This window comes from Ptychodera flava, chromosome 2, assembly GCF_041260155.1.
Source record: "Ptychodera flava strain L36383 chromosome 2, AS_Pfla_20210202, whole genome shotgun sequence".
In the NCBI taxonomy this organism is placed as follows: domain Eukaryota; kingdom Metazoa; phylum Hemichordata; class Enteropneusta; family Ptychoderidae; genus Ptychodera; species Ptychodera flava.
This window is the reverse complement of record NC_091929.1, coordinates 23,727,774-23,752,045: the sequence shown is the minus strand read 5'-3', so window position 1 is coordinate 23,752,045 and position 24,272 is coordinate 23,727,774. Positions and strand designations below refer to the sequence as shown.

The following is a 24,272-nucleotide window of genomic DNA, read 5'->3' as shown; positions in this document are numbered from 1 at the left end:
AATTTTTTTAGTGACCCCTCCCCCTAACATTCCTCAGAATACATGGCGAGACACCGGTGAATCGATAGTGCTTTGACCCTGGTCATGTGATCTCAGTCCCCGGTAACCAGTTTGTTGATTGAGTGATTCGTCTTAACGGTGTCTTAACACTAGTTTATTGACTCCTGTTTTGTGTTTTAAATTTTCACAATTTACAGAAGTCAAATAGTGCCCCTTTAGATAGTGCCTATGCCATTGAGATATTGCAACAGAAATTCTGAAATATGATTTCTTGGGTCAGAAAATGGAAGGAAAACATTGAGTGTACTGAGGTGTAAAGTAGACCCATGTAGTGCATGCTTATATCATAAGTGCTGGAAAAGAAACATAAGAATTGCTTGTGGTAAAAACATTTGCGCCGCCTATGGCGGCGCGCCGGCAAAGAATACATGAGAATAAGGTTTCCAAATTTTGCTAATTTCTGGTGCATTGTGACAATTTTTTTTTTCACTTCTGTCTGTTATGACAATTTTTTTTTTCTCAGGCCATGACAGGATCAATTTTTTTTCTTCTATCTCACCTGGTGACAAATTTTTTTTTCTCAAAATCCTCCATACCCTCCCAGAAATTAAATGGTTTCTCCCCTTAAGGTAAATGCGCCTCGGGGACAAATACTGTGGCTCTCAAACTTTTACAATTCTTTCCTGATCTGCTACTTGTGGGGGTTCATTTTAAAGCTCTTGGTGTAAGGAAACTTTTCACAGTCTTAGTTTTTTGAAAATCGAAAATTTTATTTTCATCCATAGAGTTAACACAGGGATGGCGGCCATTTTGAATTTTCAAATATCGGTAAATCTTGGTTAATTTGTTTCTCTAGTATCAAAATTTGCACGGTGACCTCCGATTTTTATTCTTAATTTTGAAAGAGAATGGTTGAAAGATTCCTTGAAGAAATTTTGAGCAAAAATTATGTCTTTCACTTCTGAGGCGCATACTACCTTAAGATAGAATGTCCCTTACAGAGAAACATTACCACTACAAAAGTTTCGCAATTAGATTGTTTAGACTCGTTTTGAAACTTATTTACCAGAAATCAATTTCTCCCCACAGTGTTAACGTCGAGATGACTCTTCTTTTGAATTTCAAATATCCACGATGTTGATGTGGTTTACTTTTCTAATGCACAAATTTGCAAGGTGACCGTTATTGTTCATTCTTGTTTCCGAAAGGGAATTGATCAAAGTTTCCTGAGGGAGAGTTGGAACAAAAGTCAGATTATTTCATATCGAGGTGCGCCACTACTTTAAGATGTAATTTCAAAAAGGAAATTTTCAGAAGTGTGAAAGTTAGAAATGTTTATATACAATCTTATGCTGAGTTCTTCATGTTTTTCATGATCGGAAATGTAATTTTCTTTCCTACGGCATTGTAGCTCTGCTTTTCCATTTGTGAGAAATGTAGTAAATCAAAGATAAAAATAGGATAGCAAGTAAGTACTTTAATGACGTAAAATCGGTTTGCATAAAGGCGTCGTGCTTGTGATCGAGGCTACATCCTGTTAGTGTCAGCGTAATCCTCAACGTTAAACAAAACAAATACACCATAAATCATGAGTAGACCTTTGATTAGATTAGGAAATATTATTTCTCTACAGTAGATTAGATACAGCAATTTTTTGCAATTTTGCTACCCAGCGGGTAGTGGATCATAAGTGTATAGACACAAACTAATGTTACCTACGCCTGTATTGTTGCCCAGGCAGTCGTATGACGGAATATTCTCAGCAAATACGGTAAGGCAATATGCAAATTTGGTACCTGAGAAATAAATAACCAGAAATTCAGAAACACCCCATAAAAAAAAAAAATACACACGTCGCCCGCCAAAAATAAAATCCCCGAAAACAAAACATCAAAACAACAACAGCAAAAAACAAAAAAAAAGATGGTAAACTGCACTCAGTGCACAAGCTTCCAAGGAATCCTCACAAGTAGTAAAACAGCAAAGAACTGTAAAAAAAAGACAGACTGAATATCTGTACCTGAGGCGCATTCAGCCGACTATTTGTTACGCCTTGTAGCAAGAAAGTGGGAATCTGACCATATGAGCTGGCGTGGGGGGGGGGGGGGGGGGCGATAAAGAACTAGCGCAAGGAATGGTTGCACAGGACAACATACAAATATACCCTATCACAAACGAAGTAAACAAACAGATAAATCTAGCGTTTATTATAGAACTATCAATTCGCAAATGAAACCTATATTTGAGCGAGCTTGAACTTATTGGGATGGCGCTTGAACGAGGTCGCAAGAGCGACAACATGTTTCAGTGGGCCTGCGCGTGCGACGTGAGACTGGTTTATACGTATTCGATTTTTGTGGCTCCAGAGATCATAAACGTGAAGCAAGATAAGATGCCTGTTATTTTTTAAGTGCTCCTCAGAAACTGTAAAAATGTTCATTACCACGCTGTGGCAATCAAAACGTTTGAGAGGAAGTCACAAACAAAGATTTCAATAGATCGAAGAGTAGAAGAATTCTGTTCATCTTCACATCCGCATGGCTCGCCGCCGGCAGACGACATCCACTTCTGACAGACAATCTGTTCTCGCTGGTACGGATTTTGGAAGTGGCTGATTAACTGTCCCGTCACGATCTCGCTGTTTCTCGAGAGAGTTACAAACATTTATTGTCTTCGATGTGGAATACTGCGGAGACGTGCGTTTACACTGTGCTGTAACTAGATATCCGTCGGAGGTCTGCCGTCAAAATATTCCACCAGGAAAATTGTCAAACAGACTGCATGCAATGTAAAGCATCGCACGCACTTTCGTTTTCCAATTCCATGTACACATGGAAAGTATAATAGACTCCATTGGGCAGCTTTGCCTTCAAGTTGCCTTGGTAACTTTCAAGCCCAGTCCCGCCTCCCCTCCTCGTTGGGAATTCCAACAATGTCAAGGTCACTATAGGATGCGCCTACAGATTTTACGAGTCGAAAATTTACAGTAGTTTGCTGGTCTATTGCTTGAGTTTAAATTTTGGAAAGCTATGTAGTAAATCAGGTTTCCAAAGTCGTTTTTGTTAATGTCGATGATTATTTGTTTCCCATTAAAAGGGACATTAGCTGTAACTTTCGACTAATTTTTCACTACTCTGTTTCAATGTATCAACTACAGAATTTTACTATAATCCAATCATCATGACCAATGCCCGGTGTCCTGCTTGCCAACGCAGTCTGTATACATGAAATGACCATTGTTATTGTTGATAAATGTATTCTAGTCCGGACCTGAATACAAAATTTGAACAATAACAATGCAGATTATACTCATATTGGGTATATTTATGATCTAAATATTAGGAATTTCTCCATGGTTCAGGGATTCAAACCGGAAACTGCAGATTATACACAGAACAAACAAAATTTGAAAAATGAACAAAGTTACAGCTAATGGATTAATGCAGACCATTTTTAATTTCAGATATTGGTAAATTTTAGGTAATTATTTTCTCTTATACCAAAATTTGCATCGTGAGTACCGACTTTGTTATGGTTTTTTAAAGAGAATGATCAAAGGTTTCCTTGAAGAAAGTTTGAGCAAAAGTTTAAACCTGTCAGCTTCGAGGCGACTACTAATAACAGAGGGACACATATTTGAATAAAACATTTGCGACCCTAAGAGGCAAGCATTGCCTCAAAGAAGTGCGCCTCGAGCGACCAGACAAAGAAAACACAGAAACGCCTGGCCTCAAGTGGCAACTTCGCCACTTGAGGCGCACCACACTTTCCCGCACGTATTTTTCAACCCGGCCTTTGTGTCAGTCCAGTTCGTTACGGTGGCGACGAACTGTAACTACACCGGTGTTGAGAATCGCTATTTTGTGGTATAATTCTACCTGTGGTACAGCCGTGTAAAGGCTGCTTAACATTTTAAATTAAGTCTACATCTGTTGATACACGAACAAAAATATAAAACATCAAAAACTAACAAAAACAGAATGATATTGGAAAGTCACACGTATACCTTCATCAAGCTGGTCTAGGCCGATTCTTCAAAAATTCCTCATCAATATTTTTAATGACTAAAATGGCAGAATGTTTGCCACTGGCACACGATGTCCAAAAAGACCAAGAAAAAGATTAAAGCTGCAAGCAGCGTTGGCGGGGCCCAAGCGGATAACATGGTTGAAAGATCTTGTACTAATGATATTATGTGCAAAATTCGATCTTGGAAAAGTATGATTTTGAACATCATCTCATAGTTACTGTACGTGTCAGTGGGAATTGCATGTTTTACGTAAAATCCAATATGGCGGCCAAATATGAAGGGTGTAGCACTTGTGGTTTGTGAATATTGACATATACTCATATTTAAGGGCAAAGGTCATCGAGGTCACGTGATATTTTGTCAAAAAAATTGTAATGCTAAGTTATCCCTATATACCAAAATCAGACCTCTAGCTCTATTGGCTGGCTCAGAATTAGATATGCGCATAATTAATGAGGTACAGGATGTGGTGTCATAAGGTCTCCATCATACCAAATATGAAGGGTGTAGCACTTGTGGTTACTGAGTTATGGACATATACGTATATTCAAGGTCAAAGGTCATGAAGGTCACGTGACATTTTGTCAAAAAAATTGTATTGCTAAGTTATCCCTATATACCAAAAATCAGACCTTTAGCTCTATTGACTGGCTGAGAATTAGATATGCGCATAATTAATGAGGTACAGGATGTGGTGTCATAAGGTCTCCCATCATACTAAATATGAAGGGTGTAGCACTTGTGGTTACTGAGTTATGGACATATACTCATATTTAAGGTCAAAGGTCATCGAGGTCACATGACATTTTGTCAAAAAAATTGTATTGCTAAGTTATCCCTATATACCAAAAATCAGACCTCTAGCTCTATTGGCTGGCTCAGAATTAGATATGCGCATAATTAATGAGGTACAGGATGTGGTGTCATAAGGTCTCCCATCATACCAAATATGAAGGGTGTAGCACTTGTGGTTACTGAGTTATGGACATATACGTATATTCAAGGTCAAAGGTCATCGAGGTCACGTGATATTTTGTCAAAAAAATTGTATTGCTAAGTTATGCCTATATACAAAAAATCAGACCTCTAGCTCTATTGGCTGGCTCAAAATTAGATATGCGCATAATTAATGAGGTACAGGATGTGGTGTCATAAGGTCTCCCTCATCCCAAATATGAAGGGTGTAGCACTTGTGGTTACTGAGTTATGGACATATACGTATATTCAAGGTCAAAGGTCATCGAGGTCACGTGATATTTTGTCAAAAAAATTGTATTGCTAAGTTATCCCTATATACCAAAAATCAGACCTCTAGCTCTATTGGCTGGCTCAGAATTAGATATGCGCATAATTAATGAGGTACAGGATGTGGTGTCATAAGGTCTCCCATCATACCAAATATGAAGGGTGTAGCACTTGTGTTACTGGGTTATGGACATATACGTATATTCAAGGTCAAAGGTCATGAAGGTCACATGACATTTTGTCAAAAAAATTGTATTGCTAAGTTATGCCTATATACCAAAAATCAGACCTCTAGCTCTATTAGCTGGCTCAGAATTAGATATGCGCATAATTAATGAGGTACAAGATGTAGTGTCATAAGGTCTCCCATCATACCAAATATGAAGGCGTGTAGCACTTGTGGTTACTTAGTTATGGACATATATGTATGTTTGAGGTCAAAGGTCATGGAAGTCATGTGACATTTTATTAAAAAAATTGTGTTTCCGTGGTTATCCCTATATACCAAAAATCAGACCTCTGGCTCTATTGGATTGCCCAGAATTAGATATGACTCTTACATAGGCCAGAATAAGCCATTGATATAGCTTAGCTGCAGAAGTATAGGGGAGGTCAAAGGTCATTGAAAAATCAGAAAAATAATACTTTAAAAATCTTCTTCTCAAAAACCGCCAGGTCAATTTCCTTGAAATTTCATATATAGCATCTAGGTAGTATTGCCTATAAAGTTTGCGAAAAGATTTTGGATCGGTCAAATTTTATGGAAATGGGACAGTAAAAAACATATTCATTTCAAAATTGTAGCCAGGTCACATGACTAATTAAAAAATTCAAGGGTCAGGTGCACGAGTACTATCCATCACCTGTTACCCCTGCAAGTTTGAGAAGTTTTCGTTCAGCCGTTCGAGAGATCTAGGTGAGCAAAGAAACGGCAGAAGAAGAAGAAGAGGAAGTCAGTAGAACTTGAGCAATAACAATAGGGTCCAGCCGGTCGGCTTGGGCCCCTAACAAAGGTATCAGATTGTAATGTTCACAGTCACAAGTTGACAGTCATTCAATTCATTGCAATGCAGGGGCTAGGACCGAGCTTTGTCGTCACCGTAAATTTTGTTTACAGAACAATGAAGACAATGAAGACATCAGTTTGTACAAAAATAAAACTAGAATTGTTAAACAGAAAGATACTCTATGTAACAAAAATTATTGTGTTCGACTCGTCAGAGAGAGAGAGAGAGAGAGAGAGAGAGAGAGAGAGAGAGGAATCTTTGATATGACAACACAATACTAACTTTCATGGATATTTTTGCTGCGAATCCGTAGCCTTTGCCACTCGGGTAGCTTGGTCATTGGAGTGGCTAGCAATGGATATTTAAGCTTATCTTTTGGTCGAATGGCCTATACATGCTTGATAAGCCATAGACAGAAATGAAGATCATTCGAAGAACGGAATTAATAAATATCAATGAAATTGTGGTTTTGGAAGTTAGGCCTAGTTGTTTTTGTCTGTGTACCCCTAGGCGCAAGCGCGTTCGTGAGTTCCTCGTTATCATCGGAGCAAGGGACCGCCGCGTAGCACCGGGGCACTGGTTCAACAGGCAAATCGCGGGCTCTGCACTAAACTGCCTGGCAAGTGCCTGCCATAGGTGGCGTACTTTTAATAAGTAACCAGGTACTTTTTTGAAACTGTCGAAACGGTAGGCAACCACTTGCAGACCAACTACAGGGAAATTTGTTGGCAGTAGACGTGGTGTTAACGTTATAGGAAGTGGACGTGGTAACGGATGGCCATAAACGCCGAGTTTCTTGAGAGCATTTCAGGTTACCAGCATGGCGACGTGGTAGACTGTGTTGTGAAGTTTTGCTGAAATGACGTAGCTGAGATTCGCTGAATTAGAACTTCCGGGATACATTAATATACAGCTATCTCTGGGGAAACCCATACACGACTCGAGTCACTCGGAATGAACTTGACAAAGAAACCACCAAGTTTGTCAGTCTAGCGTTGTGAAACTTCAACTGACTTTTCTAGTGTGTTTGGCAAAGTATACTTACAAACAGGTGCGTACACGCTCAATGCTAATTGTTTGAAGTTTATCATGTCTGTCGCTTGGTGTAGTGATATCAATGGCGGCCGCAGGACGGGTTGTGAACACCTTCCTCGCCCTTGACCGCCGTTCAACCATGCACGACCTCGTTAAGCAAACAAGTTGAAGTAGTTCCGATTTGATAATCGTTTTGCGAATTTGTTGATAACTCCAAACTGTCCAAATCGATCAAATTCGCTGTACTGCCTGGCCACTCCCATTTGATACACTTTCCTGATAATTGATGTATACGTATCACATCTGTCCCGAGTCTTGCAGTTTCCATATTAGGCACCACATTCTACCGTAGAAATTCGCTCTTCTTGGAGGACTAGGGGGAAGGAAAGCGAAAAATGTTGGTGGAACTGGCTGGTACTTGGTACTAAATTATGAAAAATATAAAAAAATGTAAAGAATGCGTCAGTAGGACAGTGTAGGTGTTGTGCGGGGTTTGTTATCGAACATTCGCGTAGTACTGTACCTCTGTACCAGATGTGAGGCAACGCTTTTGGCGTGTTTTCTGTAGGTCCGGATCCGTGTGTTTTGTTTTTGTTTGTATGCAATCGTGGGAATGCGAATCGGAATACATGACATGGGTAATGAAGCAGAACTTGCAGGGATAAACTCAAACAACGTCACAGGACTAAAAGCACTGAAGTTCAAGACAGTACGCGACAGCACTTCATAGTTCACTGAGCTGTAGGGAGCTCTGTGTGGCATGGCTTATTATAGGCTACGCCTCTGCCCTGCCAGTTAGAGTTACAGGGATACACATATACATGTACCTCCTGTCCTGAAGCTATTCATTGCAATCAGCTGAGCGCTATCGTGTTCCTTTTGAGAGAGTGAGTTCCTCTTCAAAAGTATTTTCTTACGCAATAATGATTTGGTATCAAACTTGACCCGATATAATGTCATAACTGTTCATTAATTATTCATCAATATAAATTGTCAATGTGAAATTAATCCGCATTATTCAACCCACAGAAGCTACACAATACTTGAACAATATTCCAATAAATAATACTATAATAACAGTGATACTTTAAACAGCAGTAGTAATAGGAGGAAATTGAAGAATGCAGGCTTTTTAAACAAACAAATGTAGTTGATTTATTGCAGGTGTAATGACAAGGTTAGCCATATCAATGCTTTTTATAGCATGAGAGTTGAATATTTGGCAGAATGTACCGGAGGGACAGATATTAGGACTCTGTAACTTTTACAATGAATTTTTGGCCTACCACTGATGGGGGCTCATTTTGAAGCTTGTGGAGTGAATACAATCTCACCAGCTCGTTTTTGTGAAAATCGAAAGTTTAAATTTTCCTCCGTAGAGTTAACACAGGGCTGGCGGCCATTTTGAATTTCAAGTGTCGGTAAATATTGGCGATTTGCTTCTCTACTGCCAAATTTCACATGATGACCCCGGATATTTATTTTTATTTAGAAACTAAACGGTTGAAAGTTTCCTTATGGGAAGTTTGAGCAAAAATTTCAGTCTTTCAATTTCGAGGCACTACTACCTCAATTTTATATTTGTTTTTGTGAAATCTCAGCAGGACGTTCGACTGAAAGGAAATATACTTGTGCTGGTAACGGGAAGTTGTTTATTCGATTTCTTCAGAACCCTATGACCATCTCTTCCTCAAGCATGTGGCCTAGTCTATTGTTTTCAATTGTTAGGTTAGCCCCACTTACCGGGAAGTAGATGTGAAGGAATCCAGTCTATGGTCTTATGTTAGTTATCTATTGGATATATAGTATGATTATACTGTATGCTACTTTTTATATTTGTAGCCATAGGTTTCAAATTAATTCAGTGGTACATAACGACTTCTTAACCTTGCTCCTGCCAGACGGTATCACTTCCCCATCTGCCAAATCAGTATTAAAAAAGCGGTATCGACTGAGCCAAAATCACCTCTCCCTTGGTCTGTTATCAGAGATGTAGAAAATAGCCGGCAGCCGGCAAAAACAACCAACCGTCAGCTAAAATTTGCTGGCTGTGAAAATTTAGTTTTAGTAAAAATCAGGACATTTTGCACAAACTTTATGTGCCCATACACTACTTGTAACCGCCTGTACTTTTATTTTTGCCAAATGTAACCAAGTTTTTCTACATCCCTGGTAATTGCAGCTTTTTTCCATAAAATCATGTAACCAGCATATATATTTTCAGGGACCTTCATATCTTCAATGTTTTGCATAAATGCATCATATACAACATGTTATGCTTTACTAATTATAACCAACTTGAACTGATGGTGAAATATGAACTTTGTAGATTAAGGGTTTTAATGATGAGGTGAAATATTGGGCTTTTTAGCACTTAATGAATGAAGAACCTTTCTATATACAGCTGCAGAGGTGAATGCATCACATAATTTTCCCCAATGTATTTGTACCTATGACAACAACACCTGCTTTGTTGAATGAGAAAAGCCACGCAGAAAACTTCAAATTATATGTAATGCTGCTTTTAATTTTTGAAAGTAACAGTTGGGTTAAAAAATTTGACACTGAAATGATTATTTGAACTTCCCAAAAACATGATAAATCGCTGAAAGAGGTTTTGGAAATCAGCACTGCCAATTCAAAACAAAATTTATAGTGTAGCACACAGATGCAGGGTTTCCATGTCATAAACGTGAAATACATGTGCCGGTATAATCATTGATAAGTTATGCGATATAAAGTTAAAAACCCATTCCCTAGCTAACGGAGAGCTGTTCATTTGTCCTGTGCAAGTAGTTTATCAGAGGGCCACTAGCTGGAACTTTTTACGATCTTTTTCTCTATTTTGGTTTTATGTCAACTAGAGTTTCACGTTGTATTTCCCAAACCATGTGGAAATACGTGTCGTATTCAGCTTGTCAACAAAACTTACACATGTATAAACTGCATTGATATGTGGACCAGCGATAAAAATTGCAATTTATGTATATGTGTAGACTCAATGTTGACAAGCTAAACAGAACAAGAAACTAGTTGATATAAAAACAAAAATAGAGAAAAACATCATAAAAAGCCTTACTTATATGATGAAGAAATCATGTTTGACTGCCAACATGATGACCACTGGATTGTACCTTCCTATCGTTAGTCCTGTTGAACACCCCTAATAGAGAATGGATTCACCTTGTTCAGACTTAGCTGCCCAGATGTGGTTTTTGAAATCCAAAACGTTTTCAATTATAAACATATATTTTCCATGGAATTTGATCAGATGTTGTATGATACATGATAGACATGCCGGAGCATTTATCCTGGAAAGAGATGATTTAGGTCAAGTTGATCTGCCACAGATTTTTTCCAGGAAAAAAATTGACAACAGGACTTCGGAGTACAAATCTTCTCCCAACTATTTATGGATTTTGATAAATTCTGAACAATTTTTTCAAAAGTTTGTAAATTTACCGTTGAACTAACTGACAGTTAGCAGGCTAGATAGTTGTATGTTCTTTGCTGGAACACAAAACATGGTTTTATAGACTCTACAAGTCCAAAGTGTACACTTTCAACTGTTCATTGTTCATCTTTAGGGTCAATAGCTGTAACCTTTGATAATATTTTCATTATATTTGTTCTGTAAAAACAAATACGTTTCTGTATTCTCCTCCCTAAAGTATGGTGAAATACCCAATATTAGCCATGTCAACAAAACACATTTGGTCATTCTACCAGTATTACACTACATGTACACCACAGTCCCTCATAGAGGGACCGTGACTATACTGTTATTCATTATAGAAAAAAAATGAATTCTAGTCCAGACCTAGATTGAGTTATCGACAATAACTTCTGACCTGACACAGATACAGGCTGTGGTGACCAGGTGACCACTAAATGCATTTCAAGATTATTTGGGGGAAATTGAACAAGAAACTGTAATCTGCAGACAGAAAAAATCGCTGGAAGGGAGAGTTCCGTGTTCTGGTCCCAGACTCAAGTTGAAGTGCCCTTGTCAACACAGGCCTTTAATCAGATTATCTGGATTTGGACAAGAATTTCTTTGTCAACAGTAAATTTGACATTAGGCAGAGATTAGCCTTGATAACAAGTTGGGCGGTGGGTGTTTCAACATGATTCCAGAACTAGAACAAGAAACCTTTTTTCGCAACGAAAAAAAAAATACTAGAAATACATCAAAAGGGATAACTAAACGGAATTTATATTGTATTTTAGTGACAGTAACGTAAAACAGTTACTGGCTGTCTGGTTTTAATAAGTTGGTGATTTAGTACTTCGGGTCACTATGGGTCACAAGTTCACATCTGTCGGTGGTTTCATGGGGTGAGAAACTCAGGTCAAAGGTCACTCCCATGCAAAAAAAATATGCTGTGTCACAAGTACAGAACAACTTGCTAAGAAACAGAAGCAGTTTGTCATCTGTATATGATTCAAATTTTGCGATATTGTACACAGATTACATGCTAAATGCAAGAGAAAGTCCTTCAAAAGTACCAAATTGTATCTCTGTTTTTTAATTGTTTAAAGAAAAGAGGATTTTCTCGGTCAATAATCGTTGAAAATGTCTCTACTGTAGGTCTGAAAGATAATACATGTAGGGCAAAGCTATGTTACATTTTGACATGACATTCCAATGTTGACCCAACGTGTCACTGCTTTATGTACACATAATCAGTAAATGGTTTGCAGTGCTTGGTAGGGCATCTACAGTCTGCCATACCGCTCAAACATTACAGAACTGGATGGTAAGTGATCGCCATGGTGATATGTGTTTTTGATTTATTACACCGATGTATCTGCTAATCATAATGAAACAATTTGAAAGCAAATTTGCACTTTTCAGTTTGATCATGCCATGAGTCAAATGAAGTACTTTTCATTTCCGTGTTGTGAATGTATACGCCATGTTTGAACGTGCATCAACACCTCCCCAGGCAGTTTCCATTGTGTTAAGTTGTACTAGAATCAGTTGCTGGAGGGAGAACTTTGGCAGTTTTTGCAAAGTTGCAGAAAATAGGTCAATGATTTTGAAATCACAGTAAAATTTCTTATGTTCAGCTAATATGGTACTCTGTAAATCGCAGGAACCAAGTGTAAACTGACTCGGGCACTAAACCACACCAAAGATTTTCACTTTCTATCTGAAGAAATCTTCAGAATTCCGTTTACATGTTACTGTACATTGTGAATCCTGTCTTCCCCTTTTTCCAATCTGTATGGTAGCTCCTTTCAGTCTGCTGACAACAATAGGGATAAACCAAATTTTGATTGGGGGGGTTGAATAATACTTGAATACTTCATTGAAAGTTATCATTCATTGTCTTGAAGAATTTGGAAAATCCCCGATGAAATGACGCAATCATGTTTTGGTATTCTCCAACATGAAAACTTAGACTCACAGTAGCTCACAGATGCTGTATCTTTTCAATTTTTCAGCAGTAAGAGTTTCAGAACTCACAAACATTTATTGACCCTTGACCTGTTGCAGTATATGTGCCATAATGTGGAAAATATTCTTGTATTTGTGACTAACTTTCAAAGTATTTTTGTTCTGTTTGTGTTATAATTTATTTTACATACACATTAGAGACAGGAATACTTAATATGGTATAATATATTTGCATTCTAGAATTAAGCCTTTCACCCCCAGTTCCCTGTATACAGGTCCAACTTTACCATAGAAAACAATGGATTTGGAACAAACCATGGTGGTGAAAGGGTTAAAGCAACGAAATAGCCATAAAAAATTTAATTGTATTTTGCACAGTATGTGCTGAGTAATATGAACAATGATATTTCTTAATTGCTTTGTTTTTGTTTTGAATGAATTCAATTTTTGGCCTGATTCTGGTTGGCCCTATTCTAGTTTTCCCAACTTCAGAACTGCAAATTGTGGACTACCCGGTACAAACAGTAACTAAAATAGAGCTCGCCTACATGCTGTGCATACTGTATCTATAGGTTTTGAGTGCTGCTGTTGTCAGTTTTTCATTGGTGACGAGTTCATTTATCTGGTTTTATCACAAAGTGTGTAGGTCGTTTTCTATTGAATTCAAAGTGATATGAATGGAAACTGGAGGCGAGTGGATAAGAATGTCATTGTATCAGCAATCCTGTCTCTCCATTAACCCATATTATGATAAAACCAGCCTGTTGAATGCGCCTCAGGGACAGATATTCAGACTCTCAAGTTTTTACAATGCTTTTTTGGTCGACAATTTGTTTGGTCTCATTTTGAAGCTATTTGAATCTATAAGGTTTTCACTGGTGGCTCATTTTCAGAAAATCAAAAATGTAATTTTTCTCATAGAGGTAACACAGGGATGGTGGCCATTTTGAATTTTAAGAGTGGGTAAATATTGGGTAAGTTGTTTCTCTAAAAATTGCATGTTAACCCGTGAATTTTACTTTAGATTTTTAAATTAACAGAGAGTGATTTAGTTTTATCGAGGAAAGTTTGAGCAAATGTTTGTGACTTTCAATTTTGAGGCACGACTGCCTTAACCCTTTCACCACAATGGTTTGTCCCAAACCCATTCTTGTCGATGGTGAATGTGGACCTATTTACAGGGAATTGGGGTGAACAGGTTAAAGTACCTTTTAACTGTTCCAATGTAGACTTGTTCTAATTGTAAGGTACATGTACAGTGCTGTAACTGTGACTAGTTTCATTGTGTAACCTGTACACCCCCAATTTTCAATAAACAGGTCCACAAGCAGCATTGATAACAGTAGGTTTGAACCAAAGCATGGTGGTGAAAGGGTTAAAATAAACAGTTTGTGTTATTGAAATAACACAGCTGTGGTCAATTCATTTGGAATCAGCACAATAGAATCCATGTGATCGCTGCCAGGCACACCCCAGTAGATATACCGTACTGTACTGTCAGGTCAAGATAGTACATTGTAAAATTAACTGCTCATGTATATCAGTGCATGACAAGTTAGTGAAAATGTTTTCAGTACTCAATATTTCATGAAGTGTGTCAAAGTGCTCTGTGTAGATTGCTGTACTGGATCAATCTGTTCACCCAAATACCCTGTAGACAGTTCCACTCTCACCATGGAAAATAATGGATTTTGGCCAAACCATTAGGTTAACCAGGGGTGACCTCATGTAGTAATAGATACACCGGGCAAGAGTGATTGTACATATCACACACAAACACTCCACGTTGATGAAACAAATACTGGGCGATTGAAAAGTGCTGTGGGAAATAGAAACTGTAATTGATACAAGGAAGGAAAAACACGGAAAAAATTGTCAAAAGTTATTGTTTAATCACAGACTCTCCACTTTCTGGACAGACGGTGGTTTAATTTACATATCAGTAATAGTCCGTTACTTTGAAAAGCTAGGATACTGGTATAATATACCTGGTATGCTAGGTGTGGACACTGTGATGGTATCTCTCTGCCTAGCATACGCTTGAGGATTTGAAAGGATGCTTGACGAATGACCACCTATCTCATTTGAACAGATTAGTAATACTGGTACTGGTACTAGTAGGAGTGGAATGTTTATTTCGATGAAACAAGAGGGTTAAGATTACATCCTGACAACAAACAGATGATAAATTAACCTGACAGCCTAAGGGATTTACTGATGTCACTGTGTAATTCAGTGACTGATTGTACACTGGTTGACTGATAACTTCTGACCTGAAACAATCACAAAAACAACAGCAATGAAACCAACATGTTACATTGTAGTATTACTGCAAACGGGACTGGTTACATGAAGCCCCATTATCATTATTGTCATCGTCGTCATCGTCATCGTCATTGTCATCATAATTATAACCACCGTCTTTCTTACCATCATCATCACCATCATTATCACCATCATCATCATCACCATCATTATCACCATCATATTCATCATCATCATCATCATCATCATCATCATCATCATCATCATCATCATCATCATCATCATCATCATCATCATCATCATTATCACCACCATCATCATCATCATCATCATCATCATCATCATCATCATCATCATAATCATCACCATCATTTTACCATCATCATCATCATCATCATCACAACTATATTATCATCATCATTATCATTATCCAAATTTATGGTCAGTAACTACATTCCTGTAAACAAAAATAAACTAAGGCACTGACCGTTAGCTCTTGCATCTATTGATATATTTCCCTATACATGGCTTCCACAACATGTACGCCGCTGCAATCAGTATTCCAAGTGGGAAAACAGTACCTGAGTCTGAAAGTACAAGGCTTAGAAACTAGAGCACATCATGCAAAATACACAGAGTTTTTTGCAATCAGGACAAATCTCACAAACAATTTCTTTCTTGAATTTGGTTTTATTTGTTTGCAAACTATCGTATCCTCTATAAAAAAAATACAGTGAGTGGCTGTCCAGTTGTTGTTGAACCATTTAATATTTATTATGAGATAGAAAGTAAACTAAAAGTGAATTTGTGTGGAAGTATTGACACTTTTCAATGCTAAAGTACGGCATATGTATGTTAGCCTATTTATTTATTTTTTTTATCTTTGAAAACAGATTCACCCTAACTTTCCAGTTATGCTAGGGTACTTTTCAACAGTGTTATTTTTCTCTAAAAGTTGATTAGCTTTAATGTTTTCAACTTCTTTGCCCGAGAACACAAAAGTGTTTTCTCGTCCTTGATGTTTCCCTGAAGTGCATTGAAATATAATTCATGAACCTTTCCAGCTCAATGCATTGCGTAGTATGCAGTTTTATTGGAGTAGAGACTGTACTGAAATTAAGCATTCAATAATAAATACCACACGACTTTATAGCCATACAGGCTTTGTTTACAAGTTGAACATGTGAAAGTTTGACCTGATTTTTTGACCCAAACAAAAAGTAGCATTATACAAACACAACAGAAACACTAAAAATATGCAATATACAATTTTATTGAATTCTAGACCACGTTAAAAATAAAATTCAGCATTCAACAACAACATTGCACCTTATGGACATACAGGTCTTGTTCATAAGTTGAACTCTGAGCATTTTGACATAATTTTGGGAGTAAAACAGGAAGTTGTATTATACAAACAACAGATGCGCTGGAAATGTGCAATTTTATTGAATATCTTGTCTGGATTAAATTCAGCATTCAACAATAACATGGGGCTTTATGGACTTACATACGTTATTGATGAGTTGAACTCTGGGATATTTTGACATAATTTTGAGATGAGAACAAGACATTGTAATTTGTATTATCACATACGAATATAGCAGAAACATGAAACATGAGAGACCCACTGGAAATATGCAATATGCAATTTTATTGAATTCTCGTGGGGATTTAAATTCATACCGGTACATATGCCGTACTTTAGCATTGAAAGTGTCAACAATAACATTGAACTTTCTGTACATACAGGCTTTGTTTATGAGTTCAATGAACTAAGGCATTTGATATAATTTTAGGAGTAGACCAGGATACTGCATTTCACATAGGGAACAGAAACACTGGAAAACTATTCAAACGTTATTGCTATTTGGAGCTTTAAAAATAAAAGAAAATATCAATCAGCTGTCAGTAGTGTAATGAATAGTAGAATCTAACATTTTTATGGGATCAAACATGTACATGTACATACAGGTGACTTCAAGTTTAGAGTTTGGGGCTGATGATGTAAAAAGTCTGGATTATAAATATAAGATGAGACAAAATTGCCTGGTGTGAATTTGCAACTCTGCATGTTTCAAAAGAGTTCCTGCAAATTTTTCAAACTTTCACAACCTGGGTTTATCCCAGTGTCATCGTTTTCTATGGTAAAGTTAGACCTCTACACTGGGAAGTGGGGATGTAAGGGTTATAATATTGATGAACACACTTATATTTATGTGTTTGTTCATTGGGAGATAATTGTTCAAGATTTTGCAAATTGAAATTCATGCTGCAGATTCTGTAAAAGTTTTCAAATATATTGTTACATGGTACTGGTAGCTTTAATATACCCGGTAGATTGCTTAGCCCTAGGCTTACCACCCCTGTATACGTATGTATCAGTCAAGTCTAATGTCAGTACTGGAACTAACATTTTGGATGAGCCACTATTGTTTAATATTTGTACAGAGTCGAGATATACTTGAAAAAGGTATTACATGTGTCACAGTACGATAGTTTGTTGTAATTAGCAGGGTCAAGGGTCAAGTGGTGAAGTACGACATTTACCGTTACCATGAATACATGTAGTTCATGAACTTTTATCTGCACAGTAACCTATTTCAGCACAATAAGTTGGTTTAAACCCCATTGTTCACTATCAGCCAGGTTGAAACCATACACAGGGAAGTAGGGGTGTGCAGGTTTGTGAAGACAGTTGTCAGCCTTCATTCAAGTATTGAGTTTCATAGCTGACATCCAAGGAAATGTTTTGATTGCAAATGCCAGTGTGGCAAAATTGTGATAAAGTTAAATACAAGACGTATATTTCTTTTCTTTCCGTTTGCTGAAATTAAATCGCGGAAAAACATCCGTACCGAAATAGAACACCCTGATTTTAACTTCAGATTTCATCAAGGAATTGATTGTAGGATGTTTTGTATTACTACATGAATATTTTAAATGGGCATATCTGAGTGCCCTTATGCTAACCTTTCTATATGAAGACCAAGGGACCATTTGGTGTCAGCTGCCCCTGAGCTCTGTAATAGTATATATCACGTGTGTCAACATTTTGATGTACTTTCACTGGTGGTCAATTGACCAAGTGACTAACAATTACAGCTAGATCAGGTATCAAGTTTTGAGGTGAATTACTCAAGTACCTTAGCTTGGTACATGTAATTACCGATCAAAGTCTCAATATTATCAGTGAACTTACTGGGTCATTAGCAAGTTTACTGTCTGGATAACATATATTTTCCCTGCAATACTCAATGTAATGGGCATGTACATGTATCTTGTACAAACATATTGGGGAGTGGAAAGCCGAATTAACGTGCTCAGCTACGCCTTGCCCATAAATGGCCATAGTAGTCAGCACATACCCTGTGATATCATTTCATTTAGACTTCCTCTAAAACCTTGATAAGATTAACAAAACCCGTATCACTTGAGATTGCCCTTTCATGTACTGTGGCAGATATGGAGATATTGTGGGCAAATATTAGACTCAAATGATAGGTGACAGCAACCCTAATGACGTAATAATTGAGTGATTGATTAAATTGCATCACTCACAAATTTGTCAGTGTTGGGCCACTGATGATGAGTAGCCAGATACGCTCACCCAATCCAGACACCTGGTACCACAAATACTACACTTTAATGCTAATAGTGGTCAGGATAGTCCAACGTAATGACGTTGTAAACAAAAAATGTCTCAACGACTTTGTAATGTTTTACCTAGAATGGGTAGGAGTTTACCTAGAATGGGTATTTTTGAGTTTTTGAAACCTCTGTGAAATAAATTGCTGACTCAGCTGTATTTCATACATTTTTTTCATTGCAAAGATATGATAGCATGCCAGTGTGTCAACAGTTGTTCAAGTGTTTGCACAGCTAAATATTCACTGATTACTGGCAGTAATAAGACTTGCATCTGTGAATCTTGGCCATTAGAGTCCGTATATGTTGTCATGTGAAAGTCACTTGTACTGGGTATAATGGGAAGTTTTTTCGAAGTTGTCACCAAAACGAAATGGCAGATATCAAATTTTTAGCCTCCTGCTTCTCTGACAGATGAAATATTTCTTGTAGAGAAGTAAGATATGCCACATAAAATTAAGTTTATTTGGTTAAGATGTACCGGTACAGTACAGTTACAACACATTTCCCATTGATGTACGATATATCATAAAATATTAATTGCTCTCAGCGACTTCTTTTTTCTAGTCACTTCTACCAAGAATATATTCATCTACCTTGGTATAAAGACACTGACAATACTGGTAATTTTTGGGTTGTCCTCCTTCCTAATGTATCACCCAAATATATCATAAACAGGTCCATACTCGCCATCGATAACAATGGGTTTGGGCCATACCATTGTGTTGTAAAGGGGTTAAAAGCATCACATTTGATCACTTCTGATCAAATAATAGCAATGTCCACACACTTGAGTTTTGCTTTTTTCCTGAAATAAATTACATTTAAGATATAAATACACGCCACCAAACAAAGTTTTAACTCTTTTACAAGGAATTGGGGTTGAAAAAATTGAACTGTTGCTGAAATTCTCATCAAGGAAACTGCAAACCATTTTCTTTTATAGTTTTAAACAAGGGTCAATACATGTATGTTCTTGAAACGTCCTTGAATTTTAAACTGAAAGCCACCCGGAAAAGTCCTTGAAAAATTCCTGAAAAAGAAATTGAGTCTTAGAAAGACCTGGACTATTGTAACACTGATGATTTTAAGAGAAGCATGAAATTATAGAAATGATATGAAAAATGAAATTTAAGGAGGCATATTTTTAAAAATGTGACCTTGAAAGTCATATTTTGGACCTCAAAAAGTATGTAAAAATGACTGAAAAAGTCCTTGAACGTCCTTGAATTTCAAATTGCTATGAGTGTGTGGATTCTATTATCAAGAATAAAAATCAGGGGTCAGTGTGCTGAGTTTGGATGACAGAGATAAGCTAGGATCTACTTATATTTGAAAGTCAGCATGGCCACTGCATCCTGTGTTAAACTCTATGGAGGAAAATTAAATACTTTATTACCACCAAAATAAGATTGTAAAATTCAGTTTAATATTCCAGAAGCTTCAAAGAAATTCCACACAAGCAGAAGACCGACCAAAAATTTGAAAGTCCAAATTTCTCTTCCGCAGAAAATTTCTATATAGAACCACATGTAGCTACATTTTATACTAGTCGTGAAATTTATGCCATTTGTAATATGAGATTTGGTGTTCATCAAGATGTTTAGAAAGAAAAGAATTTGTTTAATTCCAGGGGAGGTAAAGTACGAGTTAACTACTGTGAAAATCAAACCAAAGTATCCAATTAAATCACACTATGGATCAGGCTAGTTGAAATAATCATAGCCTATGGGCCATTTTTGGTGCATTTTTTTTGCAAAGCTTTGAGAAGATACATGTAGGTAAATTGTGTGGAAACATGGCTAACATTTTGGTTGTTTACTATTATAATATTGTGTTGTTGTGCTAAGGGGAACTGGATAACATGACTTGGAAACCCCAGTAAAATTAAAAGAAAAAACGGTATAAATTTGACCATTCTAAGTTAATTTGAACACCTTATTTTTTTCTCAAAATGTAATTTTATTTCACCTTTACCAGTTCGACCACTGATGGAAATTGGAACTTTCTCAATCTCTAATAATTTGACCAACAAATCATGGCAAGCTGTTTTGAACATTTTATTTTCAATGAAATACACAGAACAATACAAGCACAGAATGTCTAAGTTTGGACTTCAGGAAAGTCGCCTTTATATGTTTTAATCATCCAAGATGGTAAGCATATCACTTATGAACTGTTAAAAAAGTTGAAATCAATTCAACCACTAAAAGTAGTTTGGCTTTGTTAATTTTCTAATAATTGAACAATTTAAAATTGTAATTATTTTTTTTGGGTCAAATTGATAAGGGTATTTATGGTACTGGGGAACAGACCCTAACAAAAACATTGGTGTCATTGTGAATTTAGCTTGTATTTTGCAATCCATCCCCTCATTGACCATCTGCAAAACCCATTGCACAACCTACAGGCTACAAGTGTTGCAGCTTTAGCTCATCCCCATATATTTACATAATGCATTTGCACTGTCTTCTAATTCTGGATTTCATAGCCCGCGGACATTATTTGTAACGAGTTTAACTTTTCCCGGTAACATGGCTTTCCTGGAAACTGCAGTACCGGTATACCCCCGGGTCCCTTCGGGGCATGTGTGTCTCGTCCCAGTGTTGTAATATCTGAGATCCTTGGAAGCATTAACATAGGCTTGTTGTACCAGAACATGTCAGGAAAGCCGTAACTTTTTGTGTATTCTCCAGTATTTTTGATCTGCTTGTAAAACTGAAATTTCTTGGTCGTACTCCCAAAGTCTAAATGAAATGCCTGATGTTCAACTTATCAACAAACTTTGGAAATGTCCTTTTTGTCCTGCAAAGCAAAGGAGTTTTCTGTTTCTTCCCACCACAGTACCAGGTATAATTACAAAATAATATAGACTAGCAAGTACAACACATTCTATGTAAAAGATTGTGCAATATTACTGTTGACAAATGAGTTTCAGTGCAGACCAAAGTTCAGTTATCAACAATAATATTTGACTGTGCACCCATACAGGCTGTGTTGACAAGTTAAATACATTGAATTTTGACATTATATGGGGAGTGCAGAACAATAGATTGTATGTCACAAACAGAACTAAAATACTGTAAAATATATCAACATTTATGGCTCATGATGCTGCAGGGTAGAATGTGCCCTGGGGACAGATAATCAGGCTCTCAAAATTTTACAATACTTCTCTGATCTACCTCTTGTACGGATTCATTTTCACAGTGTGAGGGCAATTTATTTATTTATTTATTTAATGTGTTTTCTATTTGTTTGTTTACAGGAGGAAATCTTGCTGTATTACAATGAAAATGGCTGTCACAAATCAACAAATTAAGAAGTTTTGTCAGAAGGGAAAAGTAAGTACATCCCAGTTAACATTGGTTCCCACCTAAGGTTGATACATGCTTACATTTGTGTCATAGATGTGAGGGGGCAGTACTGTTTGAAATTTTGTAAATTAAAAACTGTGTGTACCTGATAGGGGGAATGCATTATGTTAGAATACATAGTGAATTCCTCAACTCTCAGTTTGCTTGGCTGAGGTCAAGGTTCAAAGGCAATAGGGTCATACCAAAATATCTGGATGTTAAAAGGTTTTAGGGTATCCTTCCATGATGTACATATCGGTGGCACTCCGAAATCTACAACTTCAAACTGCAATATATGGGCATTCAATTTCTATACATGGTCTTGTCAAGGGTCTAGTATGCACGCATTGTACACTGTGGTATTTGAAAAAACCATGTTTTTATTATGTGTTGCTTGGTGTCATAAATTAAACCATGAAAATAGGACAAAAGATAGCCTCAATAAAGGTTAATGGGGCAGCTTAAAAAAGCTAGGCCTGATTTCTTTATTGTTTAGTCAGGTTCCACTGTGGCTTTGTGATGCAATTAGAAAACTTCTAGGATTATCTCCATCTGTAAAATGATATTGCTCATTTTTTGCTCGGTGTTCTTTTGTCTTACCAAATTACTTTGTCAAGGCTCAAGAAATAGTATGAGTTACCCAGTAATCTTGAGATTTTTAGAAATATTGCAAATTATTAATATTTGGTACCAGTGATATCCTCATTTTCAAAGTTTACAGATTATGCAGTAACAGGTATACCAATAAACAAAGCAGTTTCATACAGTTTTCGGTAGAATGTGTAAAATTCTATTAAATGGAAAAATGTCATTTCACTATAGATATACATGTTAGTTCCTGGAATTTCCCCGTCCAACTATACAATTGTGCTACACCTGAAAAGAATCCCAAAGCGGTTAGCTACAATATACGGAGAGGAAAGCTATTTCAATACTTTTATAGATTAGAAATTGAATGTCTGTCATTGTTGTAAGAACTGCATCAACTGTCGTATTTCCTTCAATTGTTTAATTCAAGAAAATATTTCCAGAGAAGGAAAAGCAGTGGAATCATACATGTACATGGCTTGTTGTAGTGTCGGTTTTTGGCACATCTGTGACTTCCTTATGAATCTTTTGATAGTTACATGCATAGCCCTGGGCATGTCTTGTTTTGTCTTGTCTTATCAGTTCCCTCCACACTCACTCACCCACACGCCACTGTCTGATAAATTTACTCCTGTCATCAAGTCTATTTTTGATGTACAGAAACGCATCAACAGGGACAGTTAGCTCATCCACAAGTGTATTTACATGTCTATCAGCATTAGCCTCATATCTATCAAAATAAGTTTCTTGTCCTAGGATAATCCTTACACAAATATTATATTGTCGTTCTATAAATCCAATAGATTAGTGTACAATGTACTGGTACTTAAAAAAGTAAATCCAGGACCACTAGGTTATTGGCCCACCAGATTTATCTTTACGGTGATCCAAAGGACTACCAACTGTGGCAATGAATTTGCCCATCACTTCCTGTATCTCCAAGCTGAGGCAAGTTTACAAAAAACTGGATACGAATTCTGTGAGATTTTACCATAGAAATAAAAACTATTCCATAGGATTGCTGTTGGATTCCTACAAGACAATAGATGCATATAATGGTTAGACTAACGATATACTTAGAATCACCACCAACGTCCCATAAATGTCCACGAGACGGCTTAATTTGCTTTCTGTGGGTTGTTGTCCTGTGACGCATTTTCGCAAGGGATTGTAAAAGTTACCCAGGTGTGTTCATTACTTTCTGGGTCACTGCAACTTAACAACCATCTACCCTTGTCCCACACCACCCTAAATTTGCATTAACCCTTTGAGTGCTGTAGTTTTTCACACCAAAATTTTAGTGCAACATTTTACCAAATTTTGTGAATTTTTCTGTAACTTTTTTGATAATTTTGGACCTTATGGGAATCACATTTCCTTGGCTACAGTTCTTTATCAAAATTTTGGCAAAATCTGAAAAATTTGACTGAGATACGGTATATTCTGTAAAGAAGACAAAAGCTGATGTTGGTGCTCAAAGGTTTAATGCCAACTCTGCCCCATTACAAGATGTGTGTTTGTGAAATGATATCTACATTTGATAGTTACTGAAAATAACAAGGATATTTGGTGTGAGTTTCTGTCCAAAATAGTTGGCAGGAAATGTCAGCTTTACTGTACCGCAGGTACCGACAGCATTATGTTTCAATCCAGGCCAGTATAAATACCAGTCACACACATCTCATAATTCTCGA

General features: G+C 36.9%; 1 long non-coding RNA gene across 1 annotated transcript; it reads left to right on the top strand.

Moving 5' to 3' along the window:
* Nucleotides 1-7,044: 7,044 nt before the first annotated feature.
* Nucleotides 7,045-23,530, top strand: LOC139117347 (uncharacterized). The gene is made up of 3 exons (XR_011548512.1): nt 7,045-7,333; nt 21,903-21,978; nt 23,382-23,530. It is a non-coding gene; the product is annotated as an uncharacterized lncRNA (long non-coding RNA).
* The last annotated feature ends 742 nt before the right edge of the window (nt 23,531-24,272 follow it).